Below are 15,154 nucleotides of genomic sequence, written 5' to 3' on the forward strand. Positions count from 1 at the left end.
CTGGAGCCAGAAATTCCCTCCAGGTCAGCCACATAGACCCCAAATACTTGGGTCATCCATCTTTCACTGCAGGGAGCTGGATCAAGAGCAGAGCAACTGGAACTCCTATATGGGATGCCAGCATTTCAAGCAGCTGCTTAACCTGCTGTGCCACAATGTTGGCCCTGCTATTTATTTTTCATTATTAGTTCTCACAGGAATTTTAGTAGGTACTGCTATAATTTAAAAAATTTAAGTGACATTTTACCTAGTATCTCTAGAAAAGAACATGGTATAATTCTTTATGGTTTAAAGAATTTATCAGAATTCAATCATTCGTAAGAAAACATAGTTAAAAATTTAATTTAATTTTCAAGTTAAATTTCTTCCCAGGTATATATGCATTTGTTGATACAGTAAATTTTGTATTCTGGTGCTGTATCATTTTTTTTTGGTCTGTTTGATTGAACCTGTTGAAATTCTAAGTATGCAACTCTATTAGTCAGCTTTTCATTAGTATCACAAATATTGTCATTATATTTCTGTTTTTAAAGTAAATTGGCTCAAGTGTTTCTGAATCTAGTGTTTTCTCATTAAGAGATTTTAAACAAGAGATTGTACAATTACTTGGAATCTTTTTCATTAAGAGAATTGGTTTTGAAGTTGTGTATTGTCCTTGGACCATCTTTCCCAGGCCTGTTAACTGGGAGCTGGATCAGAAGCAGAGCAGCCAGGACACGAATCAGAGCTCCCACAATGTGGGATGCTGGCACTGGAGGCAGCAACCTAACCCACTGTATCACAATGCTGGCCCCTCAATTTTTTTATAGATGGGAAAGTATAAGCCAAAAAATTAGAGGCCACTGGCTTATTTGGTTGAGTCATCTGGCATGACTCGAGAGCCTAAAATGAGGAAGCATGGCAGGCCTGGCTAGACTGGAGGGAGTGCATGTTGGAAAGCTGAGTCTTTCTGTCCTCTCAATTTGAAGAACAACAGGAAGGGAAATGAGTGCTGTCAACAATTGTAAATAGGAGATAGTACACTGTGGGGAGCAACTGGGACTAGACTAAGTTACTGGAATTAAGACTTATTCTATGCATCTGCTCCCCCACAATATGGCGCTGGGAGAGGAGTAAACAACTTCTACACAGCTGCCTCCAGTTCGACCAATAACCTGCAGGAGCTGATCTTGCTCCTGATTGGAGGAGAGCAGCGTACTCGGCGTGTGGGTAGCAGAGTTGGGATTGGTGGAAGAGGACTATAAAGGAGGAGAGAGACAACATGCACCAGGAACATCTAAGGGGAACATCCGGATAACATCTGAGCAGCCCCCGAGAGAGCTGGCCGGCGGTGTGCCGCTCCCCCATGGAAGTGGGGAAAGTGGCAGGGGGAGCCGCCCTTCCACGGAGGTGGATGGGTCGGCAGCCAACCCGGGAAGGACCAGCAGCCAACCTGGGAAGGACCAGCAGCAAACCTGGGAAGGGCCGAGCAGACAAAAGAACAGCGCAGGGTCCTAGTGTCGTTCCTCCGCGAATGGGGGAGCGACAGTACACAAATCATAAGCACAATTAATAATAATATATTTTATTTTATCCTCAAAATGAGTCCATGACATCTAAAGAGCTCATTGTATAAAAGAGAACCTGGGATCTGGACATGCCAACTCAATTCAAAAACTATGTGTCAAAACCAAGTCTTCTAGTTCCAATGTGATAATACTTAATGATAATTGTGTTTTTCTCTTCTATCTAAGATTTGCAGATAATCAGTTTTTAAATTGGTAGGAATTAACTATAATTTTATAGGTACTCAAAAATAAGATGAGAAGCATATTTATTTATTTATTTATTTTGTGACAGGCAGAGTGGACAGTGAGAGAGAGAGAGACAGAGAGAAAGGTCTTCCTTTTGCCGTTGGTTCACCCTCCAATGGCCGCCGCGGCTGGCGCGCTGCGGCCGGCGCACCGCGCTGATCCGATGGCAGGAGCCAGGAGCCAGGTGCTTTTCCTGGTCTCCCATGGGGTGCAGGGCCCAAGCACCTGGGCCATCCTCCACTGCACTCCCTGGCCACAGCAGAGGGCTGGCCTGGAAGAGGGGCAACCGGGACAGAATCTGGCGCCCCGACCGGGACTAGAACCCGGTGTGCCGGCGCCGCTAGGCGGAGGATTAGCCTAGTGAGCCGCGGTGCCGGCCGAGAAGCATATTTATTAAAATAGATAAATTGGGGCTGGTGCTGTGGCGCTGTGGGTAAAGTTGCCACCTGCAGTGCCGGCATCCCACATGGGCACCAGTTTGAGATCTGGCTGCTCCTTTTCTGATCCAGCTCCCTGCTAATGTTCCTGGGAAAGCAGTGGAAAATGGCCCAAGTGCTTGGGCCCCTGCACTCGTGTGTGAGACCCAGAAGAAACTCCTGGCTCCTGGCTTTGGATTGACACAGCTCCAGCCATTGTGGCCATCTGAGAAGTGAACCAGTGGATGGAAGACTTCTCTATCTCTCTGCCTCTGTCTCTCTGTAACTCTGCCTTTCAAATAAATAAATCTCTAAAAAAATTAGCTAAGTCAATGGTGGTGTTAAACTACTATCCTGGTTTAAATTAGCAACTGGACTCAGTATTTTAGATGTCCAAAGTAAGACTGTCTTATTTTTAGGCAACTAATTAGGCACTAGTTTCCAATGTTGGCACATTGTAATGTGATTTAGGTAAAAAATAATGTTAGTCCATACTTACTGTAGGGATAAAGTAATGAACATATTTTCAGTGGCTCTTTGCTAAGTTGCCTATTCTCAGAAGAGTAGAGATATTTTGAGGAATGCTTATGTTACAGCATGAACATGTTCATTTAGTTTGTGGGTCTCCCTGTATCACTATGATTTGTAAGCATTTGTTAGACTGTAGAGCATTTTGGATCACATGACTACATACTACTTGGCAAGGGAGCAGGATTCCAGAGTGAATCATGGATTGGGAACCATGAATCAACACCAAAAATTGCAAATGGAATGAATCGAAAGTCAATTGATAGACCAGGCCTGGATTCTGGCCCAGTCCCAGTGAACCAGACTGGACCCATTAGGCTTCTCAGTGCTTTGCTCTCATTTCAGACGATGGCTGATCGAACAGCAGGGCCCAAGGGGTACAAGGTCCAGGTGTGGGGCTGCTTCCAAAACTCCCAGGGCTTACATTTGGTCAAAAGAACAAGGCCAGAAGCATAAATTAAAAACAAATCAAAAAAGAGTCTAAGTAGATTATGATAGTCTCAAAGGTATGAGACCTAAAAGCCATAGACTTGTTATTAATATTTTTCATGAAGCAGTAAATACTTTGAAATGGAAAACATATCCCCTTTTTAGGGGAAGACTCCATTTGATTGGAGCAAAGCCTAACCAAGTCCAAGTGTGACACGGTTATGATTCATTGTCAAGAGTGGATTACACAGACCAGTAGTTTCTTTAGTCATGACATTTTAAGTACTCAAAGTAAACATTTTCAGAGTGGTTGCGTAACAAACTGGTGGTGCTATATTTTCCTTAATTTCTTCCTAATATGAGGAGGTCCACATCAGAATTACAGAACAACTTGTTTGTGTGTGAACTAAAATAAATTTGACATCATGCTATTAGGACAGTTCTTCTTTAAACTCTATAATTGTAATGAAAAGACTTGGAGCTACTTTTGATAGTATGGGGAGATGAAAGAGTTTCTCCAATGTTTTCAGGTCCTTCTGAAAGAGGAAGTTCTATTTCCTCCCCATTGCTACTGCTTTGAACTTGGGATGAGTCTTATTTCTTCGAGGTACTTTATTTTCCAGTCTGCAGACTTCTGCATGAGAACATCCCTACTCTGATTATCTCCCAGTTGAGACACTGAGTGGAGTCTGCGTCTCTAAGCTTACTAAACAGAATGGGTAATGAGGAACCCAAGAGTTGCTTGTAAATAAATCAGGACCATTCAGTACTCTCATCTTTTTTACTTGCTATGTAGTCATTGCTCTGACAGATCAGTTTGTGCATGTGACCACATATGCCTCACTGTCTTGAGATACAAGAATTAAATGTCATTTGACTCTTTGTAATATACTTTTGATTTCCATAAAAATGGGAAAAAAGTCATCAACCGCATGACTAAATTACAGCATTCTCGGACTTGTCAGAGTTGACAACAAATTGTCATCAATTCTTCAGCACCTATCAGATATGTGCCTGCCTAGAAAATTACTGGAATGCCTCATAGAGAAACTGTGTCTGCCTCTGAGGCAAAGGATTTGTGTAGATGTTAGAATTTTGCCATGAGCATAATCACTTTGGAACTATCTCTAAGGCTCCAAACACTAAGCAATGATGAGGAAATAAACATGTTAATGGCTTGACTTGATTTGTTTACACTGTATACACGTGTTGAAATATTGCACTGCATCCAATAAAATGTACATGTATTACATGCTAATAAAGAAAAGCACTTTTTAAAGAGGTATATCTTTCAAGAGGTTTATGAAGGAGTTACTCTCCCTACATTCCTCTATTTACAGCCAGTCTTTGATCTTCTTATGCTGTTATAAAGCTTGGATGATATTAGCCTATTCCCTCAGTGAGTGATTGAATACCTTTCTCGAGTTTTATTATAATACTTTTGGTTTTTATTCAAAGCCACTATGAAAAAAAACCATATAAACTTCCTTTGAGTGCTTTAATGCCATATTATTGTTTTCCATTCAGTTGTCTCTAAAGAAGTGACAAGCCGAATTTTTCTTAGAATTCAGTCCTCGAAAAGCTTTGCTTCTCTTGAGGAACTGTCAGCCCCCTGTGAAAATGGTAGTTACGTAACTGGTCGGGGCACTTGGCTAGCAGCAAGCTCAGTGTTTCAATTTGTTGCTCAACAGTGTGTGTTTTCTTAGCTGTATGCTTTCCCCCAGATCTCATTTTATATTAAAAATATTTATATTTCTAAATTTTGTTTAATTTATTGCACCTGTGTTTTAGAGTTGTTCAAACCCCTTTTCAGTGAAATAGTGGTTTAAAGAAATAAAAATAAGTAACAAACTAAATAGGAAGCTGGATTGGGAACAAAGTAAAAATGGCCCCTTGAAATTCCCGTGGAGTTATTTCCTCACCAGTGAAATCAATGTACTGGCGTTGTCCTCTTGGGAATGAAGCCTGAAGTCCTTTCTTTCCTTTCTGATTGAATATGACTTGGGAAAGTTAGCTAGAAGCTCTACCCTAGGGAGATATCAGTGATAATACAGTTTGAGGAATTTGCTGGCTCATCATTTCCACAGCACTCACAGCATGTTTGTGAGAGTTTTGTGTATTAAAGTCTTCTTTTTCAGATGAACAGAGGAAAAAGGGCTGAAAACATCTACTGAGCACTTTGTTTTTCCCTCCCATTAATGCATGAGAAACCTGATCATTTATTTTATTTATAAGTGAAATTAGTTGACAGAGGAGCTTTGCCATTCCTGTGGCAAACTTCAAGTGGTAAAAAATTTTTGCATGGTAAGATGCGTACTATTATTTACATGGTTCAAAATCCAAAAAGCACAAAATTATGTCTATTAAAAAGTTTCTCTTCAAACCCTTCCCTCCAGCTGTCCAGTTCCCCTCCCAAGACACAGCTAAAGCTTACACAAATATACATTTAAGAAGTTCTTGAGAAGGTTCATGGGAAATACTATTAAAAGATGAGCTTATTTTGTTATAAGAAAATTATGATATTCATGCAGTTTTTTAATAATATGCATTTTCCATGAACTTTTGAAGATCCTCATTTATACACAAATTTGTGTATATATCTTCTCTGATTTAACAGAAACTGTAACATACTATTAGATAATTGCTTTATATTTAAAAAAATTTGCATGTAATATATCTTGGACATCAGTTCATACAAAGAGCTTTTGTATTCTTTTTTTAAGCCTTAATAGGATTTCATTTTATGATTGTATCATGACTTACTGATTCTTTATTAGAGAACATTTATATTTCTTTTCAATGTTTATTATAGTCATCAATGCTTAAATAAGCAAGTTTCTGTATAAATGCCATTTGTCATCTGTATTGTGAGCTAAACTCTTATATGTGGATTTACTGACTCAAAGAATATGTGTATTTATAATTTTGTTAGGTATTGCCACATATAATGACATCTGCATTGTGACTACTATAATGGACACACTTTGATTATTAAACTTGGTAATTTTTTGAGACAGTGTTGTGGGGCAGGGGGTTAAGCCTCCACTAGCTACACTGGCATCCCATATTGGAGCACTGGTTCAAGTCCTGGCTGTTCTGCTTCCTATCCTAATGTACCTGGAAAGGCACTGGAAGGTGATTCAAGTACTTGGGACCCTGCTACACACATGGGAGATCCAGATGGAGTTCCAGGCTCCTGGCTTCAGCTTGGCCAGCCCCTGCCATTTTGGCCATTTGGGAAGTGAACCATTGGAAGAAAGATCTCTCTCCCTTCCTCTATCGCTCTGCCTTTCAAATAAGTAAAATAAACCTTTAAAGAAACTTTTTTTATTTTTGACAAACTGCTAAATGAAAAAAACATTTTCTCAGTGTTGTTAGGTTCTCTTTAGAGAAAACTAAAGTTTGCTTTTTCTTAGAGCAAAGGACCCCAAAGTGCTGTGGAGTTTATTGTCTGGTCCTTAATATTATTTCTGGAGTCTGCAGCAGGTCAGCATCAAAGTTCAGAGATCAGGAACATGGCAACATGCCCAGAACTTAGTTGGAAAGAGACCCAAGAGGCCTCATTTCAAGAATATTCGCCTTGACAGTCCCTGAGGATATCCCTAGAAGATAACTTGTGTTTCGATGTTGATGCAATCAGAAGCTAAACTTCAGATTTCCCAAGGCCCACAAAAGCAGCTCTAATTACTTAGAAGAGTGGTTTTTTTTTTTTTTTTTGCCTTCTCATCTGTCCCATAGAAAAATGAAGTAAAACAGGTTCTATATTTATAGATAGAAGGAAGCTATACAATAGAACTGTGGGGGGTTGGACCAAATCACGGGTCATCTGAGGGTTATAAAGATTAAATGATATGTTTAACACAAGAAATATTCTTATGGAGGAGGCACGTTGCTTATTAGCATAATTATCTCATGACTTACAGAAACAATGTGGCTGGTGCTTTTCATTTTGTTTAGATTGTGTGTATGCCTTTGCACAAGGAAGAGTCATCCCATGCTTAGCACTGAATCTTTTCAAATTCACCACATGCCTTTTATTAAAGTCACAGATCACGGGCCATCCGTGTGTGTGTTTACTGTGGGAACTTCAAAAGCAAGTGAGAGGTGTCACTGTAAAATGGAATAAAGAGATGAGGGTTGGGCTGCTGAGTTGCTTGTTCCTCACCAACTATGTGACCTTGGGCAAGTCAACCCTTCTGAGCTTCAATTTCCTCCCTTGAATAATGGAGTCAGTACTCTGACCTGCATTTGCCTGGGTCTTGCTTTGAGGAAATAATAAACCACTGTACCTGTACCAAGACTGCACAACTGTAAATGATAATACATCTTGTAGTTCAGCTAATACTCCTGCTATAGAAAACTGCAGACTGCAAAGTCTTCAGATTTATATTCAGAAAAAAACCTTATTTCTCTTCAAAAGCCTTTAATTAATTTTTCATAATTAAATATGCTTTTTAACATTTTGGACTCAAGTTGTCTGACAGTCAATGGTTCAGTAATAGCACATTTTTCCTAGGTGGGAGATCATCTTTGGAAAAGAGAAGAAAGTATTTTAGGGGTGTCAGGGAGGACTGTGGAAGAAGCGTGCTTAGTTCAGCAAAGAGCCAAGATTTAGTTTGTATTTAGAGAAAAGTGGGTCGGGCTTAGTTTCTCTCCACTTTGTATCCAGAGATCCAAAAGCTGTAGTGCTCATTTTTTTTTTTAAAGATTTATTTTAGTTATTTGAAAGGCAGAGTTACAAAGAGGTAGAGGCAGAGTGAGAAAGAGATCTTGATCTGCTGGTTCACTCCCCAAATGGCCTCAATGGCCCGAACCAGGAGCTTCTTCCGGGTCCCCCACGCGGGTGCAGGGGCCCAAGCACTTGGGCTATCTTCTACTGCTTTCCCAGTAGAGAGCTAGCTCAGAAGTGGAGCAGCCGGGACTTGAACTGGAGCCCATATGGGATGCTGGCGCTGCAGACTGGGGCTTTAACCCGCTGCGCCACAGCGCTCATTTCTTTAGCCTTTAAAACATGTTTGCAAGTAAACTTCTCTGCAGCAAGGAGAGAAAAGAGTACCATCGAACGCTCTAAGCGACAGTCACTGCTGGTTTCTTACCAGCCTGCGCTCTCATTAATTCTCACCTTCCCCCGCCCCTGCTGCCCGGCCCCACCACTCGAGGGAGAAGCCAGGTGGCGAGAGGGAAGCAGGAAGCTGAACCCCATCGTACCCTGGCTTGGCTTGGGGCTCCAGCGCTGAGATCTGCGGACGCGGGGTTCAGCCAGGTGCGCGGGCTGAAGCTACAACACCGGCGGCAACAGGTGCAGCGCGGCCCGGGCCGGACGCCCGGGGGTGGGGCGGGTACGTACTTAGCCCGGGAGCGCGCGGGGCTTCGGGATTGGAACCCGGGAGCGCTAGGAAGGCGGGAGCGGAGCACGGTGAGAGCCTCCCCGCGCGCTTCTCTCCAGCTCCGTGGGACGCCGCCCCCTGGCCTTGGTCCCCCGCCGGGAGTCGCGGGAGGGGACCGCTCCAAAGGGGCCGCTCAGCTTTTCTATTTACAAGTTTCCTCAACTCCCCGCCCTTGCTCCACCCCCTGGCAGCCAGGGAGGCGGGGAGGCTGGTGCTCCTGGACCCTAGGTTCCCGCCGGCTGCCGCCGCCAAGGCTGCGGGTGGGGTGCCCGACGAGCTGCGCGGCCGCAGGTGCAGACGCCGCCCAGCCGGCCTCCTGGGGTGGGCCGGGAGCGGCCCCCGCCTAAGGCCCGAAGCGCGCGGCCCCGGAGCGGCTCGCCGCCCCGCCTCTGCGTCCCAGTGCGAGGAGAGCTCCGGGCTGGCTTGGAGGCGCTGCGGGTAAGTGCGGAACAGAGCAGGTCCCGCTACCCGGTGGGGACGTGGTGGCCACGACTGGCGCGCGGTCACGGGACGAACCTTCGGGGAGGGGGCGGGTACCCCGGGGGGCCTGCGCCCCGAGTGTGGGGAGAGGGTGCAGAGTCCGGGAGGCGGCGGAGCAAGGCAGGTCTCACGTGGGGTCAGTGCCGCTCCTGCGGAAGGGACGGCTGCAGATCGGCGGCTGTCACCTTGAAAGTGACCGAGGGGTTCCCCCGTGCGCTCCCATTCGTAGACAGGCAAGCTTGCGTCCTCGGCCGGAAGCCGCCCACTGGGCGCTTGACCGGTGCTCTGAGCCTTCCCGCTGGGCGCTTCACCGGTGCCGGGCTCAGTCGGAGCCATCAGGGCCGAGAAGGGCGAGAGATGGGGCGTCCGCGGTTCCCAGCGGCCTCCTGCCCTGCGCGCCTTCCTGCCGCTCGCTGGCCCTTTTCCAGCTCTCCGGCAGCATGCCCCCTCACAGAGGCCACGGCGTTGGCTAATGTGATGAGCAGACCCAAGTGTCCGCCCTCCTCTCCTCAAAGCCTACCCTGGCCTGCTAAGTCCCCAGAAAGATCCTGACTTTGCAAGTAGGGGTGAAGATAAATCACTCAAAGCCTGCACTCTTCTACGTGCTGTTTGCTTTAACTAGTCAGTGTTGTAGGAAAGGAAACCCGGTGTGTCTGTTTTGTTTGCGTTAAAACAAAGTCTGAGGCGAGGCAGGGGGAGGGCGAGAGTTGTCCGGCTGTGCCAGGTGATTGGAATCCGGTCATCAGCTTCCCAAATCGCCGCGCTGGGGCTGGGAATGGATTCCAGGGAAGAGGGAGGGAACGAAAGGCACCGCTCTCAGGAATCTGTGACCTCTTTAAGGAGCCTAAACACACCCAGATCAGAGTCAGCATGGATAACCCGAAGAGGAGTTGCGTAATCAGAACTGCAGTTTTGTAGGCAAACTTTTTTTTTTCCCCCCAGGAATGTTTAGGGCAGGTGGTGGTGAGCAATTTAAATGGAAACAATGATACTCTATTTGTACAATGCAGAAAGGGCATTAATAGTCGTTTTCTTAAAGATATTCCCTAAGGAATGTTAAAGTAAACATTAGAATCATCTTGTTACTCCTTAAAAACTCATTAGGAGTGGAATTTAGTTTCACGTAATGTATAGTTATTTATGGAACTTGCACAAACCTTTCCCACCTATTCTATTTCAAACAAGTTTATGTGGAGGAACTACTACCTGGTAGAAGATCTGCACTTTTAAATTATGTATCAATAACTCAAGGTTGCATTTTGGAGTGTTTGTTAGGACTGTCAGGTTCTAGGTAAACTCCATATGGTACTTCGTGGAAACTGCACTGCGGTTTTTACACTCAAGCATTTGGAAAGATATCACTTAATGGCTCTGTTCTGTCAACCCTGTCTGAGATTTCAAAAGTAGTGCATGCTTGCTGTATACAAATTGGTAGATTTGGAAAGGGTAAGAGACAATCTCACCAAAGATAATTACAGTTAATGTTTTCTTTATACTTGTTAATATGTACCATATGTAGATTTACAAGTACGTTATTTATACCGGTATACTGCTGCATGCTTAAACTTTTTAACACATCATGAAAAATTTTCCATGTCATTAGGTGTTCCAAATTTTGCTTTGGTAGCTATATAATAGGTAAATGTATCAGTTTATTTAACTACTTGCTTATGGCTGAACTTTCCATTTGTTTCCAGTTACTAAATATGCAGTTGCAACAAATAACCTCTTTAGCATTTCGCCATGTTTATTTCCATAGGATGGAGTCCTTGAAATACAGTTAATTCTCAGAGGGACACTTTACACACGGACCATTTGCTTTCCAAAAGACGTTTAGTCAACATATTCTCCCACTGGTACTCTATTAGAGTGTTTGTGTTCCTATATTCTTGTCAACATAATCATCCTTAAAATAAAAAAATTCTTGCTAGTTTTGTAGCAGAGCAGAATTACTTCAGTATTTAAATTCCAATTCTTTGATTACAAGGATGAACACCAAAAAAATTAGTTATTTGTAATTTCTATGCCTTATTTTATTTTTTACAGGCAGAGTAGACAGGGAGATAGAAAGGTCTTCCTTTGCCGTTGGTTCACCCTCCAATGGCCGCTGGCGCACCGCGCTGATCTGAAGGCAGGTGCCAGGTGCTTCTCCTGGTCTCCCATGCAGGTGCAGGGCCCAAGCACTTGGGCCATCCTCCACTGCACTCCCGGGCCATAGCAGAGAGCTTGCCTGGAAGAGGGGCAACCGGGACAGAATCCGGCGCCCCGACCAGGACTAGAACCCTGTGTGCTGGCGCCGCAAGGCAGAGGATTAGCCTATTGAGCTGCGGTGCTGGCTTTCTATTCCCTTTTAATTGTATGTTGTGCTAGATTTTTTTTCTCCTGGGTTATTAGCTGTTTTTCCTTAATTCATAAGAGCCCGTTATGGATCAAAAGTGAACTTTAACCATTCATATTTCAAATATTACCCCCATCTTTGCCTTATAAAAATTTTTTTAAAAGATTTGAGAGTCAGAGTTACAGATTCAGGGCTTCCATCTGCTGGTTCACTCCCTAAGTGGCTGTAACAGCTGGAGCTGGGCCCATCTGAAGCCAGGAGCTAGGAGCTTCTTGAGGGTCTCCCACATGGATGCAGAGGCCCACACACTTGGGTCATCTTCCACTGCATTCCCAGGTACATTAACAGAGAGCTAGATTGGAAGTGGAACAGCTAGGACTCAAACCGGTGCCCATATGGGATGCTGGTGCCGCAATTGGAGGGTTAACCTACTACATCACAGCGTAGACCCCAAACATATTATGACTTCCAGAAGTACTATATTTTAATGTTGCTAAATTTGTTGACTTTCTCAAAGAATTTTTTTCCCATTTTCATTTTATTTGAAAGGCAGATAAAGGAAAACAGATTTTCCATCCACTGCTCTCATAACAGCCAGGGTTTGTCGAGGCCAAAGCCAGGAACTGAACCAGGAACTCAATCTGAGACTCCCATGAGGGTGGCAGAGACCCAAGTATTATCTGCTGCCTCCTACAATGTGCATTAACAGGATGCTGGATCAGAAGCTAAGAAGCTGGGACTCCAATCAGGCACCATGATACAAGATACAGGCATCCCAAAGTGGTGACTTAACCACTGTAGCACACGTCTGTCCCTCAAAAGAGAATTTCTAACATTTTAAAATTGTGACTTAAGAATTATATGTGACTGTGGTTGAAGAAGTCTTTTAAAAGAATTCTGCAGGTTCTGAATTAGATTATTTTAAATCCATTGCCAGAACTTCTAAGTATTTGAATAGAGATGTAGAAAACTTGTTATTTGTTCATAAGAAATCATTGTAATTGGTATAAACTATTAGGAATAGCAGTTCTTTGAAATTAAAGCAGAAAGTTTTAAATCCCAAGAGTTGAATGTCTTTCACACATTTTGTTCTGTTACTATGTAATCTAGGCCTACAACCAATTATTTTCAGTTGTCCATCTGTAATGTTATTATTTCACGAGATTCCTCTTTATATATTCATTATTGTAGTTTCATACTGAATTGTTGATATTTATTTTCTTGGTGTATAGGCAAGTGTATATGTAGGTTAACATTTTTCCTCCCATTATTACACTACTCATAGATTAAATGATTTGAGGGGTAGGTGTGGAGGTACAGCAGTTTAAGCCACTGCTTGTGACACCCATATCCCATATCAGAGTGCCAGTTTGAGGCCTGGCTACTCTGCCTCTGATCCAGCCACCCACTAATGTACCTGGGAAGCAGCAGGTAAAAGCTCAGTTGAGTCCCTGTCACTCATGTAGGAGACATGGATAGGATTCCTGGCTTCGGCCTGGCTCAGCCCTGACCATCGTGGTCATTTGAGGAGTGCACCAGCGGATGGAAGATCTCTGTCTGCCTCTGTCTCTGCCTTTGTCACTCTGCCTTCCAAATAAATGAATCTTTAGAGAAAGTTCTTGTTTGAAGGGAGGGTGCTTTCTGATGTACCAAACTTGAGTTATCTTTCTGTGTGCTGAGGTAGCGCACATGTGCATTGCAGACTTCAAAAGGCCTCACTGAGGGGAGCGCTGTATCAGAAGAGTCCCTCCTACCAGTAATAAGCCAGAAGCCCTTGTTTGAACAGTGAGGATAAGGTTGGCTTTCAGGGTCTGTGTGTCCGTGGGGCACTTAGAAATAACCCTAGGCTTTTCCTGGAAGCCTAGGAGAAGATGAACACCCAGCTGGCAGGTCCTTGGGCAGTGGTGGCTGTGGGCTACAGAGGAGCTTTGCACTAGTGAGGGAATGTGGGAGATTCCATCCTCGAGCAGCGGGGCTAGGTCTGGGATGGTATGATTCATGGACAGCCTGAAATCTGTCTCAGTATTCCAGGAATTGAGTGTGACTAGCAATCTCTTCTTCTAAAGGTTTATTTCTAAACCAACTTTTATACAAGATTGGCCTGATGATCATTATTATTTTTTTAAGTGATTTCAGTATTTTTTGAAATCAACAATTATTTCTCTAATGTGGGTGGTTTTCCATGTCCTTTCCTTGTTTCATTTGGCCCAAGATGAAAAAAATAAAAAGGCTTTGATTTTGGGGATGATTGATTTGGGGGTTGATCTTCACCATGTGGATAGATATGACAGAACCTCATTTTCACATATTATAAGCTAATTTGCAAGTTTTGACTTCACTGATACCTAAATTTTATATAATCAAGGAAGACAATGTTTACTCAACAGAGTGTAAACAAGATTGAATATGGAAGTGTTCCACTTAAGTGAATAGTTTTGGTGCACTTCAGATGTACATACTTGTGTATAAGTATTTTATTACACAATGATATTTGTTCCTTAAAGCTAGATTTTTCCTTATACTTGTTTAAGGCTCATATTGAAGAGTAATAAAAATGTATTCATTTAGAGAGAAACTGCATTTAAATCTTCTAGAAGGCCCATGTCTGAATTAGGAATGTTGTCTTTATATGTAGATTGAGATAATTCTTATCTGCAAAACTAAATGAAATACATCTATGGCAAATAAGCAACAACAGAGAAATCCTTGCCACAGGTGGAGACATAAGGTAATGATGCAGTGTTAGCTGATTCCTTTGTAAAAACACTATTACCCCCAAATAAGATAAAGGTAGGACAAAATAAGAAAACCTCAAACTGGCTTCTTTTGATCTCAAGATACATAATCCCTAATAATCAAATATCAAATATTATCAAGTGTTTGATCTTTATGAATAACGATAGTTTATTCCTAGAATGTATACATGGTTTGACAGTGACTATTATTTATCACAGTAGTAGGTTAAAGAAGCTAAAGCTATGTATATAACTCTAGTCTCAGAAGTATTAAATAAAAAATCACCTCTGAAGACAATTAAGAGGCTTAACTACATACAAATTGGAACTATTATCCTGAGTTAATGGTGGATGTTAATTTGCTCTATTTTTAATTATTAAAAATTTTTAAAATATTTTTAGCTGACACACTTTGTCCATATTACATTTCAATGCCTGCATACAATGTATAATGATCAGGTACACTGGCATATCTGTCACCTTGGACATTTATCATACTTTTGTGTTGGGAGCCTTCAAAATCCTCTGTACTAACTATTTTGAAATAGCCAATTGTTAACTACAGTTACCCGCTGTTCAATAGAGCATGAGGAGTTATTCTTCCTAACCAACTGCACCCTGTACCCGTTAACCCTTCTCTCCGTTTCCCTCCCTCCTCCACTCCCTTCCCTGGCTCTGGTAATTGCAGTTCTATTCTCTACTAAAGAATGTTCTTGTGTACACATTAGGTGCAGGAACAGAAGTCAGAAAAGCTGCACACATAGCTCCATTCTAACTAGAAACTTCCATTTGGAAGCTTTTTCTTTTTTTAAAGATTTATTCATTTATTTGAAAGTCAGAGTTACACAGAGAGGAGAGGCAGAGAGGTCTTCCATCTGATGGTTCACTCCCCAACCGGCTGCAATGACCAGAGCTGCGCCAATCCGAAGCCAGGACCCAGGAGTCTCTTCTGGGTCTCCCACGTGGGTGCAGGGCCCAAGGATCTGAGCCATCCTCTCACTGCTCTCCCAGGCCACAGCAGAGAGCTGGATTGGAAGTGGAGCAGCCA

General features: G+C 43.0%; 1 protein-coding gene and 1 non-coding gene across 9 annotated transcripts in view; one reads left to right on the forward strand and one right to left on the reverse strand.

The window, feature by feature from the left end:
- Positions 1-8,514, reverse strand: part of LOC108175886 (uncharacterized) — a 43,608-nt gene extending 35,094 nt beyond the window's left edge. For all 3 annotated transcript variants that reach the window (XR_016229092.1, XR_016229091.1, XR_016229090.1), the window contains exon 1: positions 8,375-8,514. This is a non-coding gene — a transcript (uncharacterized LOC108175886). The remainder of the gene's footprint in view (positions 1-8,374) is intronic.
- MTUS1 (microtubule associated scaffold protein 1) overlaps positions 8,111-15,154 on the forward strand; it is a 163,580-nt gene continuing 156,536 nt past the window's right edge. For 2 of the 6 annotated variants that reach the window (XM_051842585.3, XM_051842586.3), the window contains exon 1: positions 8,755-8,991. The gene's annotated coding sequence lies outside the window, so the exon portion shown is untranslated. The other 4 variants (XM_070068467.2, XM_089325863.1, XM_089325864.1 and 1 more) reach the window with 4 other exon arrangements.

This window comes from Oryctolagus cuniculus, chromosome 2 (genome assembly GCF_051225735.1).
Source record: "Oryctolagus cuniculus isolate XC-2025 breed Fujian yellow rabbit chromosome 2, ASM5122573v1, whole genome shotgun sequence".
Classification (NCBI taxonomy): Eukaryota; Metazoa; Chordata; class Mammalia; order Lagomorpha; family Leporidae; genus Oryctolagus; species Oryctolagus cuniculus.